The sequence below is a fragment of the Macrotis lagotis genome, chromosome 1, assembly GCF_037893015.1.
Source record: "Macrotis lagotis isolate mMagLag1 chromosome 1, bilby.v1.9.chrom.fasta, whole genome shotgun sequence".
Classification (NCBI taxonomy): Eukaryota; Metazoa; Chordata; class Mammalia; order Peramelemorphia; family Peramelidae; genus Macrotis; species Macrotis lagotis.
The window spans coordinates 680,431,810-680,451,293 of NC_133658.1; the positions used below are offsets into that span (position 1 = coordinate 680,431,810).

The 19,484-nt window shown below is 33.9% G+C and overlaps 1 long non-coding RNA gene across 1 annotated transcript in view; it reads left to right on the forward strand.

Moving 5' to 3' along the window:
* LOC141523038 (uncharacterized) overlaps positions 1 to 18,889 on the forward strand; it is a 53,715-nt gene extending 34,826 nt beyond the window's left edge. The window contains exon 4 of the long non-coding RNA XR_012478315.1: positions 18,816 to 18,889. This is a non-coding gene — a long non-coding RNA (uncharacterized LOC141523038). The remainder of the gene's footprint in view (positions 1 to 18,815) is intronic.
* Positions 18,890 to 19,484: the final 595 nt, after the last annotated feature.

Genomic DNA, 19,484 nt, shown 5'->3' on the forward strand with positions numbered 1-19,484 from the left:
TAAGAGTGGAAATGAAAAGAAAGGGAAGAATTCAAAGAGATATAACAAGGATACATAACATGGCACTTGTCTAAGTGTTTCCTTATACACAGGTGGCTGAAGGAATTTATAACACTGATCAAAGCAGATAAATGGGAAGGGAAAGCTAATTATTTTGTTGTTGCTATTGCCATTGCTTGTCATTTGGGGATAGTTGAGGAAAAGATATGAATTTGGTATGAACATATGCTGAGTACCTGATTGCTTTCATTTCTAGCTCTTCTCATGTCTCATTTGAACTATTATAACAACTTCCTAACTGGGTCTCTGGTTCATAGGTTTATAGATTTTGAGTTGGAATAGACTTTTAAAATAATCCAGATGAACTTGCTAATTTTTCAGATGGGGGAAGAGAGGCACAGCCTAGTTAGTTAACTTGTGCAAGCTAACACAGTAGTAAGTGACAGAGCTCGGATTTGAACCCAAGACTTTTAAGGCCAAATTCCATGCTGTTTCCAATATAAAACTGCTTCTCAGGTCTTGAATTTGAGTGATGATGAGTAGGTGTATAAACACAAGTGATATACATTCCTTGAGAGCTGATATTATTTCATTTTTTCCCCTTCAGTTCCCCAAGGCATTCCATGGAACTTGGCATATATCAGGTGTTTGAAAAGTATGATCATAATAAATAATAATATATAATATTATAATCATAATAAATAATAATAAATGAATAATAAATCAAATTATTCATTTATTGAGATAGGTGAGGGACTGTGCAAATTAAGACAATAAGGTAAGAGAACTTTTAGGCTTTATGATGCAATTGAAAAATGCAATCCTTGGCTTATAAAAGCAACAAAGCCAGAGTTGTACATTATCCCCTGAGGGGACTGAATGATTTATAGGACAGTGATGGAAAAATACCAAACCCTTTTCATAAGAAGGTTTTTTAAGTATTTACACCCTTTGCTTATTTCTGTAAATATATATTAATCCTACCTTGTATATTAGTTTTTTAAAAAAAGATAGGTCACAAGTCTTTCTTCCAATGTTGCTTCCCTCCAGGTTCTGCTACTTGAACTATACAACAAATAAAATCAATACAATTCATTATAGCTGACCTCCATTAATTATAAATGACCCTGTGAGTTTGAACACATGGGTAGCTGCAAGGTTGTTAAATAACTAGACAAAATATTTACATACAAGGGCATGTGATTTGGATATAAATGATATGAACTTCTCAAAGAAAAAGTGCTTTGTAAATGGGGAAAGAATATTGATGGCATGTGATGATACATTGACCATTATTAACCATATCCAATAACAATGAAACACCATGTTTATCTTTAGCCTAGAAGAAAATTTTGTACTAAAAAAAATTAACCAACGAAGAAAACATGCTTGTGTACTGGAAATGGACAGCTGGATTTATGCCACTCTTGCTCTATCTACATCGCAAGCCATATGGTGCTTGCTCGTTAGTGCAGTCTTAAAGGAAGTCCCATTTGAGAGAGTCTGAAGTATGATAAATAAACACAGTCTTATTATCTTTTGTCCCCACTTCACTTTTAAGTGTCCCACTGAATTCACATACATAGTAAAGAGAAGAATAATCCTAAGTCTTCAAAGCATGGAAAATGGTGAACAGATTTCATTTTCCTATCTTTCAATCCTCATGCTAATATTTCTCCATCAAAATAAAAAGTACAGGATCTTTTCCTACTTTTTCTCCTTCTTTATCTCTGAAGATTTACCATCATCATTATCATCATCATCATCAACATCATCACCATCATTGTCATCTTTATTATCACTACCTACATTTCAAAAACCACAGAATTTTTCAGTTAACCGTATAGTCCAATCCATTTTGCCTATAATCTACTCACCAAGTGATAATCCACCAGACCTGAAAGATAACCTATGAAGACGAAAGCTCTGCCTACCAAAGTGACCTTTTTCTACTTTTGAATAGTTCTAGTGGGAAGTTTTTCATAAAATCAAGCTTGAATTTGTCTCTTCGGAACTTTCACCTTGTTTTTCTCACTTTTTTTCTGAAAGTTCATCATATATGTGGACATAAATTTTTTTTTGAATAATTGCTTCCCATTCATGCCTTAAAAATAAAAATTCAATTTTTTGAACCCCAGTGCAACACTATTCCCATTAAATTTCTTATTAAATTCAGCCTAAGGATCCTGCCTGTAAGCATGTTTTTAAATTAAGACTTTCATCCAGTGAGTTTCTTATAGTTTCCATTTGTGCATTTGTATATTCAATATTTATTCTCCCACCTACATTATGATCCAAGTCATCTTTACATTGTGAAATATCACCATCCAGAGTACAGTCCCCTGGGGTGCTTGACTGCATATCTCTTTTTCAGTAAGTTAACAGTTAATGATTACTTCTTTTAATAATATCATGTCTCTCTGGGATGGAGGTGAGGAAGGGATCCAGGGGACAATCTAGGTGATGAAAAGATAAAGATATTAATAAAAGTCTATTTTTAAATAACTTACATCTGTAAATTGCTTTAATATTTTATTATGTAATAAATATAAATAAATAATAAAGCATTTTATATACATACTTGTTTGAGCCTCAGAAGTCTAGGAGACAGGCACTAAATGCATTGTTATTCTTCCCTTTAACAGAAGAGCAAACTGAGACTCAGAGAGGTTATAAGCATTAAATAGTTTAGGGATTACTATTTTAACCTGAGATCCATAAACTTAATTTTTTGATAACCATATTTAATATAATTGGTTGCCTTCATAATCCTATGAATTTTATTTTATATATTTAAAATATTATTCTTAGAAGGAGGTTATAGAGCTCATCAGACTTCCAAAGGGTGCTCATCACAATCAAATATATGGAAAGGTTTAGAACCTTTGCCCTAGATAAAGAACATGTTCTAATAGCTATGAAAATAAATCCAGTCCCCAGGCATCAAATCACAGCAATGATTACATCATGGAATTGTGCAGGTTCTTAGGACAATAGAGGAAATATCCAAATCACCACTAGAAATTATGTCTAGGCAGCCTTTGATTGTTCCCTTTAAACTCTCAAATCCTGTGCCAAGAATCATGCAGTTAAAATCCTGGGCAACGAGTTTAATGTTTACCCTGAAATATCAGCCGATGTTAAAAGCAGTCTACACGGCTCTCCCATCTTAGACATTTGTCATAATAATTGAGAATTCTTCTCCTGCCAGTCAGTCCAGGCTGGCTTACCAAGGGAGGCTCACACCCTCCCCCACCTGCCCACAGCCTGGAATTACATTTCATCTTCCAGATTCCGGCAGAAGATACTGTGTGAGGATGCTGGGTGGCAGAGCTGACCTCGTTTATCTGCTCTGTGTAAAATTTCAACTTTGCAGCTTATTTTTACGGTGCATCTGGATGTTTTTCTGCCCCTCCCTAGTGAGAAAAATGGGCTCTGCTATCAGTCAAATCGGTGAGCAAGTGGTACCCTATACTCCCTGTCTCAACAACGTGTTAAACTACAACACTTGTCAGATTATACTTGTCCTCGTGGGCTAATCCCTTCCAAAGAACAAGAGAGAAAAGACGTTTTTTGCTTCTCTCCTCTTTCCTCTTAACCTTCTAACTTTGCCTCACAGAAGGAAACTTGTTGCCTGGTGTATAGATTCAGTGTGAGCCAGATAAGCCTCTTTTAGATGTTGAAAACACCCTGGGTTGGAGAGCTATTCCCTACTCTGAGCGCTGATAATTTATTCAATTCAGAGGAGACTTGTAGGAATCATAGTTCTATTAGCTACAAGAGGAGTCCAGGGAAAGATCTAAGGTTTTCGGTCTAATTTTCTCCTAGTAAACATGTCATGCTGGAGTGCGCTAGCTTGACATAATGAAATATAAATACTCTGATATGAAATTGAACTTGAAGCCAGGGAGGAGAGTGAGTAAAATTATCTTAATGGTAATATGACATTGCTTAGAATTGGGGGAAGGGAATATGAAGGAATACAGCACTGGAGGGGGAAAGAAATTTCCCTCTTTCTGAAACATTTTGTAGACCCTTGCGATTTCTAGAAAATCTTGTAGACCTAACTACTCAGGTGGGAATAATAATCAATGCTTATTATGTCCTTGGTGAGAGTATATGAAAGGTCAGCAGTAAATGTAGAGCACTACTTTAACTTTTAAAGTTCCATTCACACATTTGGAGAATACTTCTCCAGGGATAAGTTCATCTTCATTTACTTTGGCAATTTAAAGAGACATTCAATTGAAGCCTCTGGACTCATTCTAATCCTTTAATACTTTAATACCTGATTTTCTCTATTCATTTTTTCTTTCAAATTACTATTTTAAAATATCTTCTTTCTCCATCTAACTGGGCAGTATCAATCAAATGTCTGCTAGCCTATCTGTTTTAGATTATTACCTGAATGGATATCCTCTCAGCAACTTTTTTAAAATATATATGAACTCTATATTCAAAGACATAGGTCAATAAGAAGGCATAATAATGTTTATGCTGAATTTATTTGAACAATTATTATTCAATCTAATTTATCCCCTCTTTAATTTGTGGTGATGTGGACACAAATGATACTAACTCAGATTGTAAAGGCTCTTTAACTTGATAGATAATCTTAAAGAATGGCTATGACTGAATAATTCAATGAACTACAGCAGGCTTAATGATAAGCAACTCTTAACTAGGCTCAGTATATAGGTCCAACAATTGGAACCATACTCAAAGCCTTACTAACTTTATGGATTTGTGAACATTCACGTTTCCCTAGCATGATTTCAAAAACCCATTTATCTCCATGAAAAAATAAAGCATTGGAACAGAACTTCAATGTGGGACCTTAAGACTTACATCTAAAAATACTTTTGATGTTATAAAATTATAATGATAAAAATCTTCAAAAACACTTCTTGGGTTTATCTTTTATTGACTTATGAAAGAAAATCTAAAGAAGTAAGTAGAGCTGGTCATCTGAGTAGCAAAGATTTTTATCATTTATAAATCTTAGGATATTGTTTCAATTCAGTTTAATCCCACAAACATTTATCTATTACTTACTATGACAAAGAATCAAGCAACACAGTTGACATATAAAGAGGGAACTGACACAGGCCCTTGGCCTCCAGGAGCTTATATTCGCTTGTGATTCATACAATCTGTTTTGTAAAAAACCTTGGAAGAGTATAGCCTTTCCCAGAGAGATGAGAGAAATTTAATTGGGTAGTCTTAAAGGGAAGGGATCTTTCAAAACTGTAAAAAGATAGAAATTCTTCTTCTAGTTGTCGTAGGAAGTTGATATGAGGCCAACAGATTTCAGGGGAAGGTGTTCACCATGGAGACCACATTGCCTCTGGGGAAGACTAAGATAATATTCTGTCTTAAAACAGTATGTTTTATGTAGGTGTAGGAACTTTGCTTCACTGAGGTAGAAACTGTCTTCAACTGGCTAGAGGATATGATTCAAACAAATTGAACAAGGCAAAGAGGCAAAAGAGAAGACTGAAGTGTTTGCTGTGCAGCCTGAAACTCTGGGAACTGTCAAAGAAAATACTTTCTTCATCTAAGGATGGAATAAAGGAAGGAAGAAAAGAAAAAGAAGCATTTATTAATTATTTAACATGTACCAAGCACTGATAAGCAATTTTACAAATATAATCCCATTTATTCAGAAATCAGGGATGAGAGATGAGAGCAGGATTTCACAATGATCAAAAGTAACTTCATAGCAAGACTATAACTTCATAGTCCAGGATCAGAAGACACAACCTGAAATGCAAACCTAAGATAATGGTGAGAAGTGAGTTCTGAAAAGTATTGAAGAAGTTTTCACTAGGCAGGAAACCATTACCAGTTCAAATCTTCCTTGTGTTAAAATTTCCAATTCATCAAATACAATCCAACAAATATTTATTAATTAAAAATATTTATTAATTAAAATACCTTTTAAGGGCAATGTACTTTTCTACACATAGGTGGCTAAAAAGATAGAAAACATAGATTCATAGACATGATAAAACTTATACTCTATTAGGGGACAGTGTGAGATATGCAAAAAAAAATAATTATAGCAAATCAGGGACTCCAAAAATATGATCAGGACCAGTTGGGATATTGGACAACAATCTTCAGATGTGCACATGCAGGTAGGCAATCCCTAGTAATACTATAAGAGATGAGCCCATATTTGCTAACATTGTCTACTCCAATATAGTTTTCACTATATTGTGGTTTCCCCACACAGTTTTAGACTGATAGAAAAGAATTTCAATTTTTTATTATTGAAGGTTTTAAGAAAATATGGATTAATAATATAAATTTTTTTGTTCTGTCTTCTTTTCATTTTGAAGAAATGGAGAACATAAAGAGGAAATTGTGAAGGAAGTGGAGATGTTAAACCTAGGGAATATTTAAAGGGAACTTGATAATTGCTTTTAAGCATTTTAAAGATTCTTATATAAGGGGTGTGGTATTGGAAAGAGTGATGCATTTAGAGTCAAGCACCAGAGTTCAAACTACATTTTTATTTATGAAGTGTGTGACTTGTGATCATGTCATGGACTCTGTGACGCTCAGTCTCCTTATCTATATAATGAAAGGCTTGGACTAGAACGGAGTTCCTAACCTTTGTTTGTAGTATGGATTCATTTGGCAGTCTGGTAATACCTCTAGATATGTCAGAATAATATTTCTAAATCTATAAAATGTAGGAAACCAATAATACTGAAATAGCTATGGAAATATTAATCTATCATGTTCCCTGGTCCCAGGTTAAAGACTCCTAGATTAGATGATAATCCTAGATTAATAATCATGTCAACTCTAAATCTCTGATCCTAGAAGAGGGATCATGTTTTCTGTTTGGTCCCAGAATGTTGAAAATAATGATCAGTAAGTAGAAATTGTGAAGAAGCATAGAGGATTCATGTAAGAAAACATTTCTTAATAATTAGAATTTTCTAGGAGTCATCCAAAGACACAATGGTTTCGTCTTACTAAACGTCTTCCAACAGAAGTTGGATGACTACATGTTGACTATGTTGTCCAAAGGATTTTTGGGTTAGGTTGAACTAGATGGCCTTTGGGGGTCTTTCCAATGCTGGGATTCTGTACCTATGTCTCCTCCACCCTACCAGTACCCAATATCTTGGCAAACAGGATTATTTTCCTCCTTGTAAAACAAAAGTAAATTTTGCCATTAGGAAAAAATAGCTGCCTGGCAGCTAAACACAGTCAAGTGTTAAACTATTCAACTAGCTATTTGTTCATTCCTTTGACTATTATACCTTCTTCATCTCCTTTTATTATTGTTAAACCATGATAACAATGCTGCCTTCTATAGTCTTGTTCCCAATTATCTATTCAACCTTATACTATTCTTTGATCATATGGTATGCTCCAAATAACTGATCTAATTGCATTCCTACCAAGCATGTCTTAACCTTTGTTATTTCTATGCCTTCACTTGTGATTTTCCTACACCTAAAATACTCTCTTCACATCCATCTCTTCTTAATGACTTCCAAACTATCCTTTTAGATGCCAGCTTAAATGTTCTTTCATTCATCAAGCATTCTTTGATCTCTTCGTCCCCTAATCCCAAGCAGGAACAAATTTATGACTCAGTCTGTCTCATTTTCGTATAACATGCATGGATGCATCACATTCAAATTTGTATTATAGCTGTCTGTATACATTTTCCCTTCCATAGTACAAGTTTCTTGCAGTCATGGAAAACATCTTATTTATCTGTGTATATGTCATAATTCTCCTATATATAGCATATTCTAAATAAAAGGTATTCAAATGAATAGGTTTTATTTATTCATTAGTTTCCCAAATGAAAGTTTTTAATCTTAACTTTTTTTTACTGACACTATCTTCTTAAACCAATATCAAACAAATTTTAATGTAATGCCTTAGGAACAGAATCTCATTTATATTTTTGTGTTGTATATGTTATTTTATTTTTTATATTTACATTTATATATACATATATTTACATATTTATATATCTGTCTATATATTTATTTATATTTTGTTGTTAAATATCAAATTTATTTGTTCCTACTTGTCTGGAAAGGCTATCTATCTTTCTGCCTCTCTCCATGGTCCCCTCTGTCCCCATTTTTAGTTTGTTGAGTAGAGTTGAATCCTTTTAGTCATGTCTGACATTATGTGACTTCATTTGAGATTTTCTTGGCAAAGATACTGGAATGTTTCCCATTTCCTTCTCCAGTTTGTTTTATAGATGAGGAAACTGAGGCAAACAGGGTTAACTGACTTGTTAAGGGTCACACAAAATGAGTTTTCCTGATTCCAAGCCCAGTGCTCTACCCATTGCATCACCTATTTAGTCAGTTGCCAATCTGACACTAACTCATTTACATTTTTCTCTCTGCCTGATGTAGCAACATCAAAAACTTCTTATAAGTGTCACATTCTGTCCTCTCTATCTTCTAACTAAGGTCATAGGTTTGTAGGCTTAAAGATCTGGAGCGGGAATGGATCTCAATGGCCATCTGGTCCAATAAAAGTTTCATAGAGATTTAAGTAACTTGTCCAAGGTCCAATTACTATTGCAATAGTTTCCTAATAGCAGGGCAAGCATTTGAGTTTATGTTACATGACCCCTAAGTTCAATTTTTTTTGCTTGTGATCCAAAACAAACAAACAACAACAAAAAAAACCCAAATACTACTATCTCATCTTCTATCAAGTGGGACTTCCACCCACCCCCACAAAAAGCAAAAAGTTCAAAGCTGCTGTTTGTAGACTCTTTTGGATCCTGGCAAGACTCAGGGAACATTCTATATAAAACATGATGTCATGAACACTGATGGATTATTTTAGGAAATCTAGGAAATTAGGACTAACTAGAGTCCTTCTATTTCATGCCAATTACCTACAATTCTTTGGATTACTTTCTCTAGGTATATATTTTCAACTTGCCAAGAGCAATATTCCTTAAATAGCAACTTCTTTTTAATAGGACAATTACACATCCCTGTCCCATATTTCCCTTGAATCCTAATCTCACATTTCTAATTGTCTGCTAGATACCTAGCTATCTGCTGGATACACCTGGTACGCACCAGCACTTCTACTCCAAAAAGTAAACTCACCATTTTCCCTTATAAATCAAATTCTTCTCCAAACTTTCCTCCTTCTGTAGACAGTATAAGGAACCACACTCTCAGGGACCGTAATGCTTATTCCTAGTCTTCCTTGACTCTTCCTTCTAGCTAGTATGCTATCAATTCTACATACACAATATTTCTTGCCTCTATTGACTATTTTCCCACAAATATTGATGCCATCATAGTTTATATCCTATTAAAAACTTGCCTATCCTCTTAAATTAGCATAATAGCCCCCCTTCTAGTTTCTCTCCTCCCCAAATTTATCTCTTTACCATTTCAGAGATCGTCTAGTCATACCCATTCCTGACAAAAATAATTCCATCTAGAAAACTCTCAAAAATTAGTCATCTAGTTTTTGCATGAGGACCTCCATTGAGGGAGAGGGGACAGGCTGATGCTCAAGCAGATGGTACAATCCATGGGACTCTGACATATGGAGTCAGGAAGTTGTTGAGTCACTTTAGGTCACATCTAACTTTTTGTAACCATATTCTGGATTTTCTTTGCAAAGATATTAGGGTGGCTTGACATTTCCTTCTCCAGATCATTTTGCAGTTGAGGAAATGAGACAAATAGAGTTATGTGACTTGCCCAGGGTCTCAAAGAAAGTAAGTGTCTGAGGCTAGACATGAACTCAAGAAGATGATGCTGTCTTCTTTACTCCAGTCTACTGCACTATTTTTATGCTCCCTCAAGAGTCTGAAAGACCTGAACTCAAACCCATCCCCAGTCACCTATTAGCCGTATAATTCCAAACAAGTCACTACCTCTCTCTCTCAGGTCTAAAACGAGTTGTTGCAGTGATAAAATGAGATAATAACAGTAAAGTGCTTGGCCTTGGATGTTGTTTTTCAATTATGTCTGACTCTGTGTTTGGTGTTTTCTTGGCAGACAGAGTTTGTCATTTCCTTCTCCAGCTCATTTTATAGATGAGTAGACTGAGGGAAACAGGGTTAAGTGACTTGCCCTGAGTCACACAGTTTAGTGTCTAGTGCTCCACGTATCAAGTGTATAATAAATGCTTATTTATCTCCTTGAAGGCAGTACATCCCACTTGGAAATAGATCTACTTTTGAGTAAAATTTTCATTGATCAAGGCTGAATGCTTCTTTGCAAATTTCACCCATCATTCTTACTTTTTTTTTTAGGTTTTTGCAAGGCAAATGGGGTTAAGTGGCTTGCCCAAGGTCACACAGCTAGGTAATCATTAAGTGTCTGAGACCGAATTTGAACCCAGGTATTCCTGACTCCAGGGTTGGTGCTTTATCCACTGCGCCACCTAGCCACCCCTCATCATTCTTACTCCTACAAAACATAACAAGTCTTATTTTTCTTCTACATACAGCTCTTTAAACCCTTCAAGACAACCTTTTCTTCTCTCTCAGGAAAAACATTCCTAGTTTTTTCAGCTGGTATTAATATGTATGACTCAAAGATCTTTACCACTTCCCTACACTCTCCAGCTTATTAATGTCCTCAACAAACTGGTACCCAGAACTGGATACAATTCTCCAAATGTCTTTTCATCATGGAAAAATGCCATTGTATTTTCAGCTAATTTCTGGGAACCATTTGTACATCAATACAGCCTAAATTTGAATGAGCTTTCTTGACTTCAGTATATCACATCAATGTCAATATATTGGTTTTGAATTGATTTTATTTCACTAAAATTTTCAGATCTTTTACTTTAAGATTGCTTTCTCATATATCCTCCATTATAAATTTAAGAAGCTTTTTTTTATAAACCTAAGTACAAATATGTGAAAATAGTGATAATTATTGCAGAGTTGTGAACTGAGTCAACCATTCTAAAAAGCAATTTAGAATTATGCTCAAAGGACAATCATATCCTTTGATCCAGCAATATCACTGCTAGGTCTACATCACAAAGAAATCATAGAAAATGAAAAGGATATTTGTGGAAAAATATCTACAGCCATTCTCTTTGTGGTAACAAAGAACTGGTAATTAAAGGCATGAACAACAATGGGGAATGACTAAATAAATTGTGGTATATGAATGTAATGGAATACTATTGTGCTATAAGTGATGAACAGGCAGATTTAAAAAAAAAACAGAAAAACTCATATGCCTGACACAAAGTGAAGTATGCAATCAAGAGAACAGTGTACATAGTATGAGCAACATTGTACGCTGATCAGCTATGATTGATTTAGTTCTTCTCAGAAATACAATGATTCAAGACAAGTTGAAAAGAATTATGGTTGAAAACACTATCCACATTCAGAGAGGAAAAAACTAGAAGAGTCTGAATACAGATGAAAACATACTATTTTCACTTTTTAAATTTTTTTCATGATTTTTTTCCTTTTTTGAACATGACTAATATAGATATAAGTTTTTACATGATTGCACATATATTAAACTTTATCAAATTGTTCATTATATTAGGGAGAAGCGAGGGGAGGGAAAACATTTGAAACTTAAAATTTTATACAATAAATGAATTTTAAAACTGTCTCTTCATGTGATTAGAAAAATAAAATACTATCTACTGGCAAAGACAAAAGAAGAAAAATTTTAAATAAGTAGAAAAAAATAAAATGGTACTAATACTTGTTAATCAGGTCTCCTCAGTACTTGACAATCTTCTGTGTTTTCTCAATGCCTAAGTCTTTTGAACAGTTTAGGATTAATTTGAATTGATTTTTTTTCCATTTTTACTCAGGATCATATCAGTGATCATGCTGTCAATAAAATAAGTCCAAGGATTTTAGCAAATATTATATGTGAAATTCTGTCCTACGGCACTGGGAAAACAAATCAAAATTGTTTCTGACCTAAAGGAACTTACATTCTATTTGGACAAAGTATGCACATATTAGTATATACTAATATATATATATATATATATAATATACATATATATATATGTTTACATTTGTGTATAGTTGTTGTTTTAAGTTAATTCATTCTTTTCCAACTCTTCATGAACCATTTTGGGGTCTTCTTGGTAAAGATACTAGAGTGGTTTCCTATTTCCTTCTTCATCATTTTATAGATGAGGAAACTGAGGCAAATAGAGTTAAGTGACTTGTTCATGGTCCTAAAACCAGTAACTGTCTGAGCTCACTTTTGGAAGTGGAGTCATTCTGATTTCTAATTTGGCATTCCATCCACTGTACCACTTAGTTATTATTGTGTGAATGTATAGATGCATGTATAAAATGAACATATATGTACACACATATAGAAACATATATACATCTAAATTCTATGGGCATAATGTGCATGTATATGTGATATATTTTATACTTTCTTGGGTATATAACACATTACAAATGGTGATGGAATACATCTTCTGAATAATAATATATATACACATATTATTTTATTATTATTCATATACATATATACCCATGCAATGTACATATACATTCGTGTATGTTTACACATATACACACACACACAAGATGTATGCCATCAAAAGCTGTAATGCTTAGTAAGACTGAACACCAAAGGAACAGTCCATAAAGGGAAGAGGGAATGGGAAGGATAGCAGGAAGTGGAACAAGTTACAGAAAAAAAGTCTTTGGGTTTTTAAAGTTCTTTATGTCCAAATTTTCTGTTTTTGCTCAATCATTTTCCTTTTTTTCTTTTTCCTTCAAAAAGTACACAAGATGACAAAAAGAAATACCATCATTATTCTTTGAGTTCATGGTAGTTAATTTAATTTCAATCACATTATTGAAATAATATCATGTTCTAGGTTTCAGTCATCACCTAATCCAGTGACAGCCCTGACCTTTGCTGAGTAGCAAAGTCTACATAAAAGAACAAAGTCAAGAATCATTCTTTATGAAAAAAAATGGATGGGATATAATCTTCACCCACATTGAGGACTCTCTGGGACCAACAATGAAATGGAGTCATCTTGTAAAACAAGAAAGTTTTAAACCTTGTATCCATTTTCTAGTTTATCATTATTTAACAATATGGTTTCAAAATAAACTTCTAATATATAACCATACATAAAATTTATATATATGTATGCTTTGAAATCAACTGAAGACATTACAATTCAAATTGATCCAGGAAAAGACTGCAGTGGCTTGAATATAACCTTTGAAAACATATGCTAAAATTCTGATGCAGTCATTTTGTTAAACAGGTGCAACTTAGGTGAATGCCTTTATAAATTAATTCTCTCTTTTTCTGTCTCTGTCTGTCTCTGTCTGTCTCTGTCTCTCTCTTCTCTTCTCTTCTCTTCTCTCTCTCTCTCTCTCTCTCTCTCTCTCTCTCTCTCTCTCTCTCTCTCTCATGGCAAATGGACTTCCTGCATCTTGAGGATTCTGCACTCCATTTCCATAATCACCATAATACTCACTAAGAAATTAGTGTGTGGGCAACTTGTTATCTATCCTTCAGCAAAATTATCTTTACAATGCACCAACAGGAAACTAATCATAGAATTGATGGAACACTACTGAGTTGAACAGATTTTCATTGTGTACATTTTAATAATTTGAGGACCTAAAATTAAGCAAGTCATTTTTGTAAAACTAGAGAAGCTTCATGATGAAAATTGGTTTATTGCTTTTCCATCATACAAAACAATTCAGCTAAAAGGGATCTATTGTGCTTATATTGGTATCTGAAAATGATACAATAAAGATAGATTTAGATTGACACAGGGCTGATGATATACAAAAGGTACTGTGAGATTGGCAACAATCTTTCAAATATTGCTGCTAAAATAACTGCTATATGACTCAAGTAACTCTTACCATATCTTCCCTAATCCTGAAAAATGATCTATATGTACATTAAAATATTTTCTGTATTCCAAGAAATCAGCTCAAAAATTTTTGTGATGAAATCTGCTAATATTTAGAAGGTTCAAAATAACACACATGGTTCAGTAATATATATTTGGAAGGTTTAATTTCCATACACCCTTAAAAAGTGACATTTCTGATACTTCTTCAGTAGCATAAATCCTTGGTTATCCAGCCTGTGTAAGGAGTTGGGATGCTCTGGTTAATCAGACCTTCTAGTTAATAGAGGGTTATCATATCCTCCACATATGATTAAAATTTTTAACTATGTGATACAGTACATAAAATTCTGAACTTGGAGTCAGAAGGACCTGATGTTTAGCTTAATGATCCTGTACAATTCACTTTACCTCTGTGTGACTCAGCTTCCTCTTCCGTATAATGCAGTTAATAATAGCACTTGCCTCCTAGGGGTGTCATAGGGATAAAAAAAAGATAACATGTGTACAGTGCTTTGCAAACTTAAAAACTTTATAGAAATGCTAGCTCTGGTTTTTATTTTGAAAAATAGAATAAGAGGCAGCATTTTATAGGGGTTATAGAGTTAACCTCAGATTCAAAGAGGCCTGGGTAAATTGTTTAACATGAAATCCTAAACAACACTAATTGCTGCCAATCTTTATAAGTAGAGGGGATTTTTTCACTGAGACATCTGTATATCAGCAAAATCCAAGCCGAACTTCCTTATGAACCTCCACTCCATAAATACACAAAATAGAATGCAAGCAATATTAATATTATAGAGAAAATTATTTAGTTAAAAATTATTTATTAGATGCAAATCAAAGCATCTCTGAGGTACCACCTCACACCTCTCAGACTGGCCAATATGACTATTAAGGACAATGATCAAAATTGGAAGGGATGTGGGAAAACTGGAACACTAATACATTGTTGGTATGAGCTGTGAACTCATCCAACCGTTCTGGAGACCAGTATGGAATTATGCCCAAAGGGCAATAAAAATGTCGATACCCTTTGATTCAGCAATACCACTACTGGGTCTATACCCTGAAGATATCATGAAAAAAGGGTAAAAACATCACTTGTACAAAAGTATTCATAGCAGCCCTGGTTGTGGTGGCAAAGAATTGGAAATTGAATGAATGTCCATCAATTGGGAAATGGCTTAACAAACTGTGGTATATGTAGGTGATGGAATACTATTGTTCTATTAGAAACCAGGAGGGTTGGTAATTCAGGAAAGCCTGGAAGGATTTGCATGAACTGATACTGAGCAAGATGAGCAGAACCAGAAGAACATTGTACACCATAACAGCAACATGGGGGTTGATGATCAACCTTCATAGACTTGCTCATTCCATCAGTGCAACAATCAGGAATAACAAAGATCAAAGACTATTACCTTTAATTTTTAAAAAAACTTACCTTATTATGTAATTTTGCTATTTCTTATATTTTATTTTTTTCCCCTTAAGGATATGATTCTCTGTCATCACATTCAACTTAGGTCAATGTATACCATGGAAACAATGTAAAGACTAACAGACTGCCTTTTGAGGGGGCGGGAGGGAAGCAAGATTAGCAAAAAAATTGTAAAATTCAAAATAAATAAATAAGAAGTGTCTTCAGCATCCCATAAATCCTATGGGGCAACTAGGTGGTACACTGGATAGAGTTCTGGGTCTGGAATCAGGAAGATATGAATTCAAATCTATTGTTAGACTTTTACTAGTTTGTGTGACCCTAGGTAAATCACATAACTGCTATTTACTTCAGTTCCTCAACTGTAAAGTGGAGACACATTGTAGAAGGAAATGCCAAACTACTCTAGTACCTTTGCCAAGGAAGTCCCAAATGGGGTCATGAAGAATTGTTTACAATTCAAAACAACTGAATAACAACAATGTCCAAGAGGGATTTCAAACTTTCTATAAAAAAATTTAAATACTTCCCTCTCCCTTTCCCATAACTATGTCTTCTCCAAACTTCTTTATTTCTGTTGAGAACAGATCACATTTAATCACTTAGATTTTCAACCTTAGAGTCACTCAGGGCTGCTGGGTGGCACATCATATAGTGGACTTTGGATCAAAATAGACCACACTAGCTGGATTACCCTAAGCAAGTCCCTGAACCTCTTTCAGTCTCAGTTTTATTATTAGTAAAATAGAGTTGATTATATCACTCACTTCACATGGTTGTTATATGTGAAGTGTTTTGAAATCCTTTAAGTAGAGAAAAAGCTGTTAGAAAAAAATCCTTTTTGAATATATATATATATATATATATATATATACATATATATATATGATATGAGGCCAAAGATTTTTAAACCATGTAGAAGTTTCATTCTGAGGTGGCATAAATAGTTTCTTTGATAACAATGTAGGCATGTACTTGAAACAGAAAGGACCACCAAATAAAATCAGAAAGAGAAGTTATTAATTTTTTTGAGAGAGACAGGAAATTATTTTTACTGATGTGAGAAACATTTCTGAACCATCTGTATAGTCTGTATTTTCAGACCACCAAATTCTTAGAGCAGACATAAAAATTAATACAAAACAAGAAGAATAAAGTGAGGAAATATATGGCTTGCGTCAAAATAGCCCCAACCTGAAAAATTAGAAATGAATGCAAGAAAGGATACCAGTTCCTATCATAGAAATTTTACAAGTTTACCTGAAATAGATCAATTTACATGAAAAGGAGGAAAAATAACTCTCAGTTGGCACCTTAGTTAGTAATTATTTCATATACTTACCAAGTAGATCAATAGTAATCAAGGGAAATACTAACTTAGAACTCAAATTTCTTGATAAAATTTTCAGCAAGATTGGTGATGTTAGACGAGGTCAAGGAAGAAAAGTAATGGTTGGTTCTGAGAATTATCAACATAGAGATAATAATTGAACTCAGGGGACTTAATAAGATCATTATGTGAAATAGTTTGGAGGGACAAACTCCTGGGAGACAGTGTATAGAGTGCTGAATGTGGAATCAGGAAGACCTGAGTTCAAAATCTGACTTTGAAAATTTATTACCTATGTGATCCTAGGCAAGATGTTCAATCTGTTTGTCTTGATTTCCTTAGCTGTATCATGGAGATAATAGTAGCAGCTATTTGCAGGGTCATTGTAAAAGATTATTTGATTTTAGAATTGGAAAATTCTTAGCATAGTAGGCACTATATATAGATATTATTATCTATTATTATTTAATGAGAATAACCTCGAGGTAGATCCCATAAAGGAGACCAAGAAGGACCAATAAGACAAGAAGGATAACCAAGAAAAAAGTGGGTGATTGACACTGTTAAATACAATAAATAAAGATGAATGAGAATTCAGAAAAAAATACATTAGATTTGGCAATTAACAGATCATTGGCAACTTAGAGGAAAGCAATTTCAGTTGAATGATGAGGTTAGAAGCCAGACCACAGAGTATAGAGAATGAAAGTCTTTATCCCAGCAACTGGGGCTTCCATCTTTATCCAATATTATACTACTAGGTTCATTTGCTCCTCTATGTTACATATCCAATCTGTATCACTAGTACCTAATAATTTTGAGAATTACTACTTTATAGTAAAGATTGACATCTGATAACTGTTAGGCCCCTTTCACTTCCTCTCTTTTCATTATTCCCCCTGAGATTCTTGACCATTTTTCCATTATATGAATTTCATTATTAATTTTTCTAACTTTATATATCCTTTGGTATGACATTGAATAAATATATTAATTTAGGTAGCTATGATAATCATTTTAATTACTTTGGTCCAAAACTAAACATAAGTTTTGTTCTTATAATTGGTTATTTCGGTCATGTTTAACTCTTTCTCACCTATTTGGGGTTTTCTTGACAAAGATTTATGAATGGTTTGTCATTTCCTTCTCCAGATCATTTTTCAGTTGATAAAACCAAGAGAAAGAAAAGTTAAATGACTTGCTCATGCTCACACTGATGGTAATGTCTGAAGCCAGATTTGAACTTAGAAAGAAGTCTGTTCCTAAGCCAAGGCTATCATTCTATCTTAGTGTACCACCTAGCTGCTCCAACCATGAAAAAAATTATCCAAATTCTGAAGTTTGATTTTACGTTAATCAAATTAGCAAGTGTGGGAAAAAATTAAAATGGCAAAAGTTGGAAGGATATTGGGAAACAGATACATCAATGCATTGCTGGTGGGCTTGTGAAGGGATACAACCATTTTGGAAAGCAATTTGAAATTATACACAAAAGGTTACCAAATAATGCATCCCCTTTGACCTCATAGCTACCTAGACTGATATTCAAAAGAGTGCAAAGGACTATAAATCATGTGTTTAAAATGTTTAGAATGTGGGGCAGCTGGGTGGTGCAGTAGATAGAGCACCAGCCTTGGAATCAGGAGGACCTGAGTTCAAATATGGCCTCAGACACTTAATAATTACCTAACTATGTGACCTTGGGCAAGTCACTTAACCCCATTGCCTTACCCCTCCCCCAATAATGTTTATAATAGCTCTTTTAGTAGTGAAAAAAACTGAAAACTAAGGGTATGCCTAAAGGTAGGGGAGTGGTTGAACAAAAAATGGGGTATGAATATGATGGAATACTATCATCTTGTAAAAAAATTTTTGAAGAGTTTTATAATTGGTATAAAATGAAGTCAGCAAAACAAATTATGCAATAAAAAGTATACTATAAAGACAAAGCACTTTGAAAGCTCAAAGAAATGACCATTCATGATTTCAGGCTATTATTGATGAAGCATACCTTTCCCCTCTTCTTAAAGGACAGACTGGGGTTAAATTCAGGGAGCAGAATGAAATATAGCTTTTGAACTTAGCCAATGAAGGAATTTGTTTTGCTCATCTATGTATATTTGTAACAAGCTATTTCCTTTTTTTTTTCTTCTTTTTCAGAGAAATGGGAGATGGAAGAAAAATTGATTTCTGTCCCTTTAAAACCTTCAAAAATGAAGAGAATGGGAAAAAAGTAAGTAACAGGGTATGAGTAGGCTGAAAAACATTACAAACAAGGATTTAAATGGACAATGAGTATTAAGAATATAATTTATTCATTTACCTAGAATTAATTAGGTACCTACTATATAATAGGCATTATTCAAGATCCTGGAAATACAGAGACACAATAGTCCCTAAATTTAATGTTTACCTTCTATTGGGAAAAATAGGCACATGGAAAAAATAAGTAAAATATAGACAAAGTAATTTTGATGCTTATTGATTTCTTGGGGATCAAAAATGAGTTGATATAGAAGCTGGCGCTTGAGCTTATGTACAAATGAAGATGGGCATTCTGAAAGGCACAGGAAAGGAGAGAGAACTTGGCATGTGAACAGTTATTGAAAAGACGTTGAGATAGAATGTACCTATGAGGAAAAGAAGATATTCCACTTTATCTAAAATATAGACTATGTGAAGGGGAATAAAGGTATGTAATAAGCCTGAAAAGTTAGGCTGAAAAGATATTTTTTTAGGATTTAATTGACAAACAGAGGAGGTTATATTTTATTCTAGATAAAATAAGGAGTCAGTGGACCTTTCTAGAGTGAATGACATAGTCAAAAG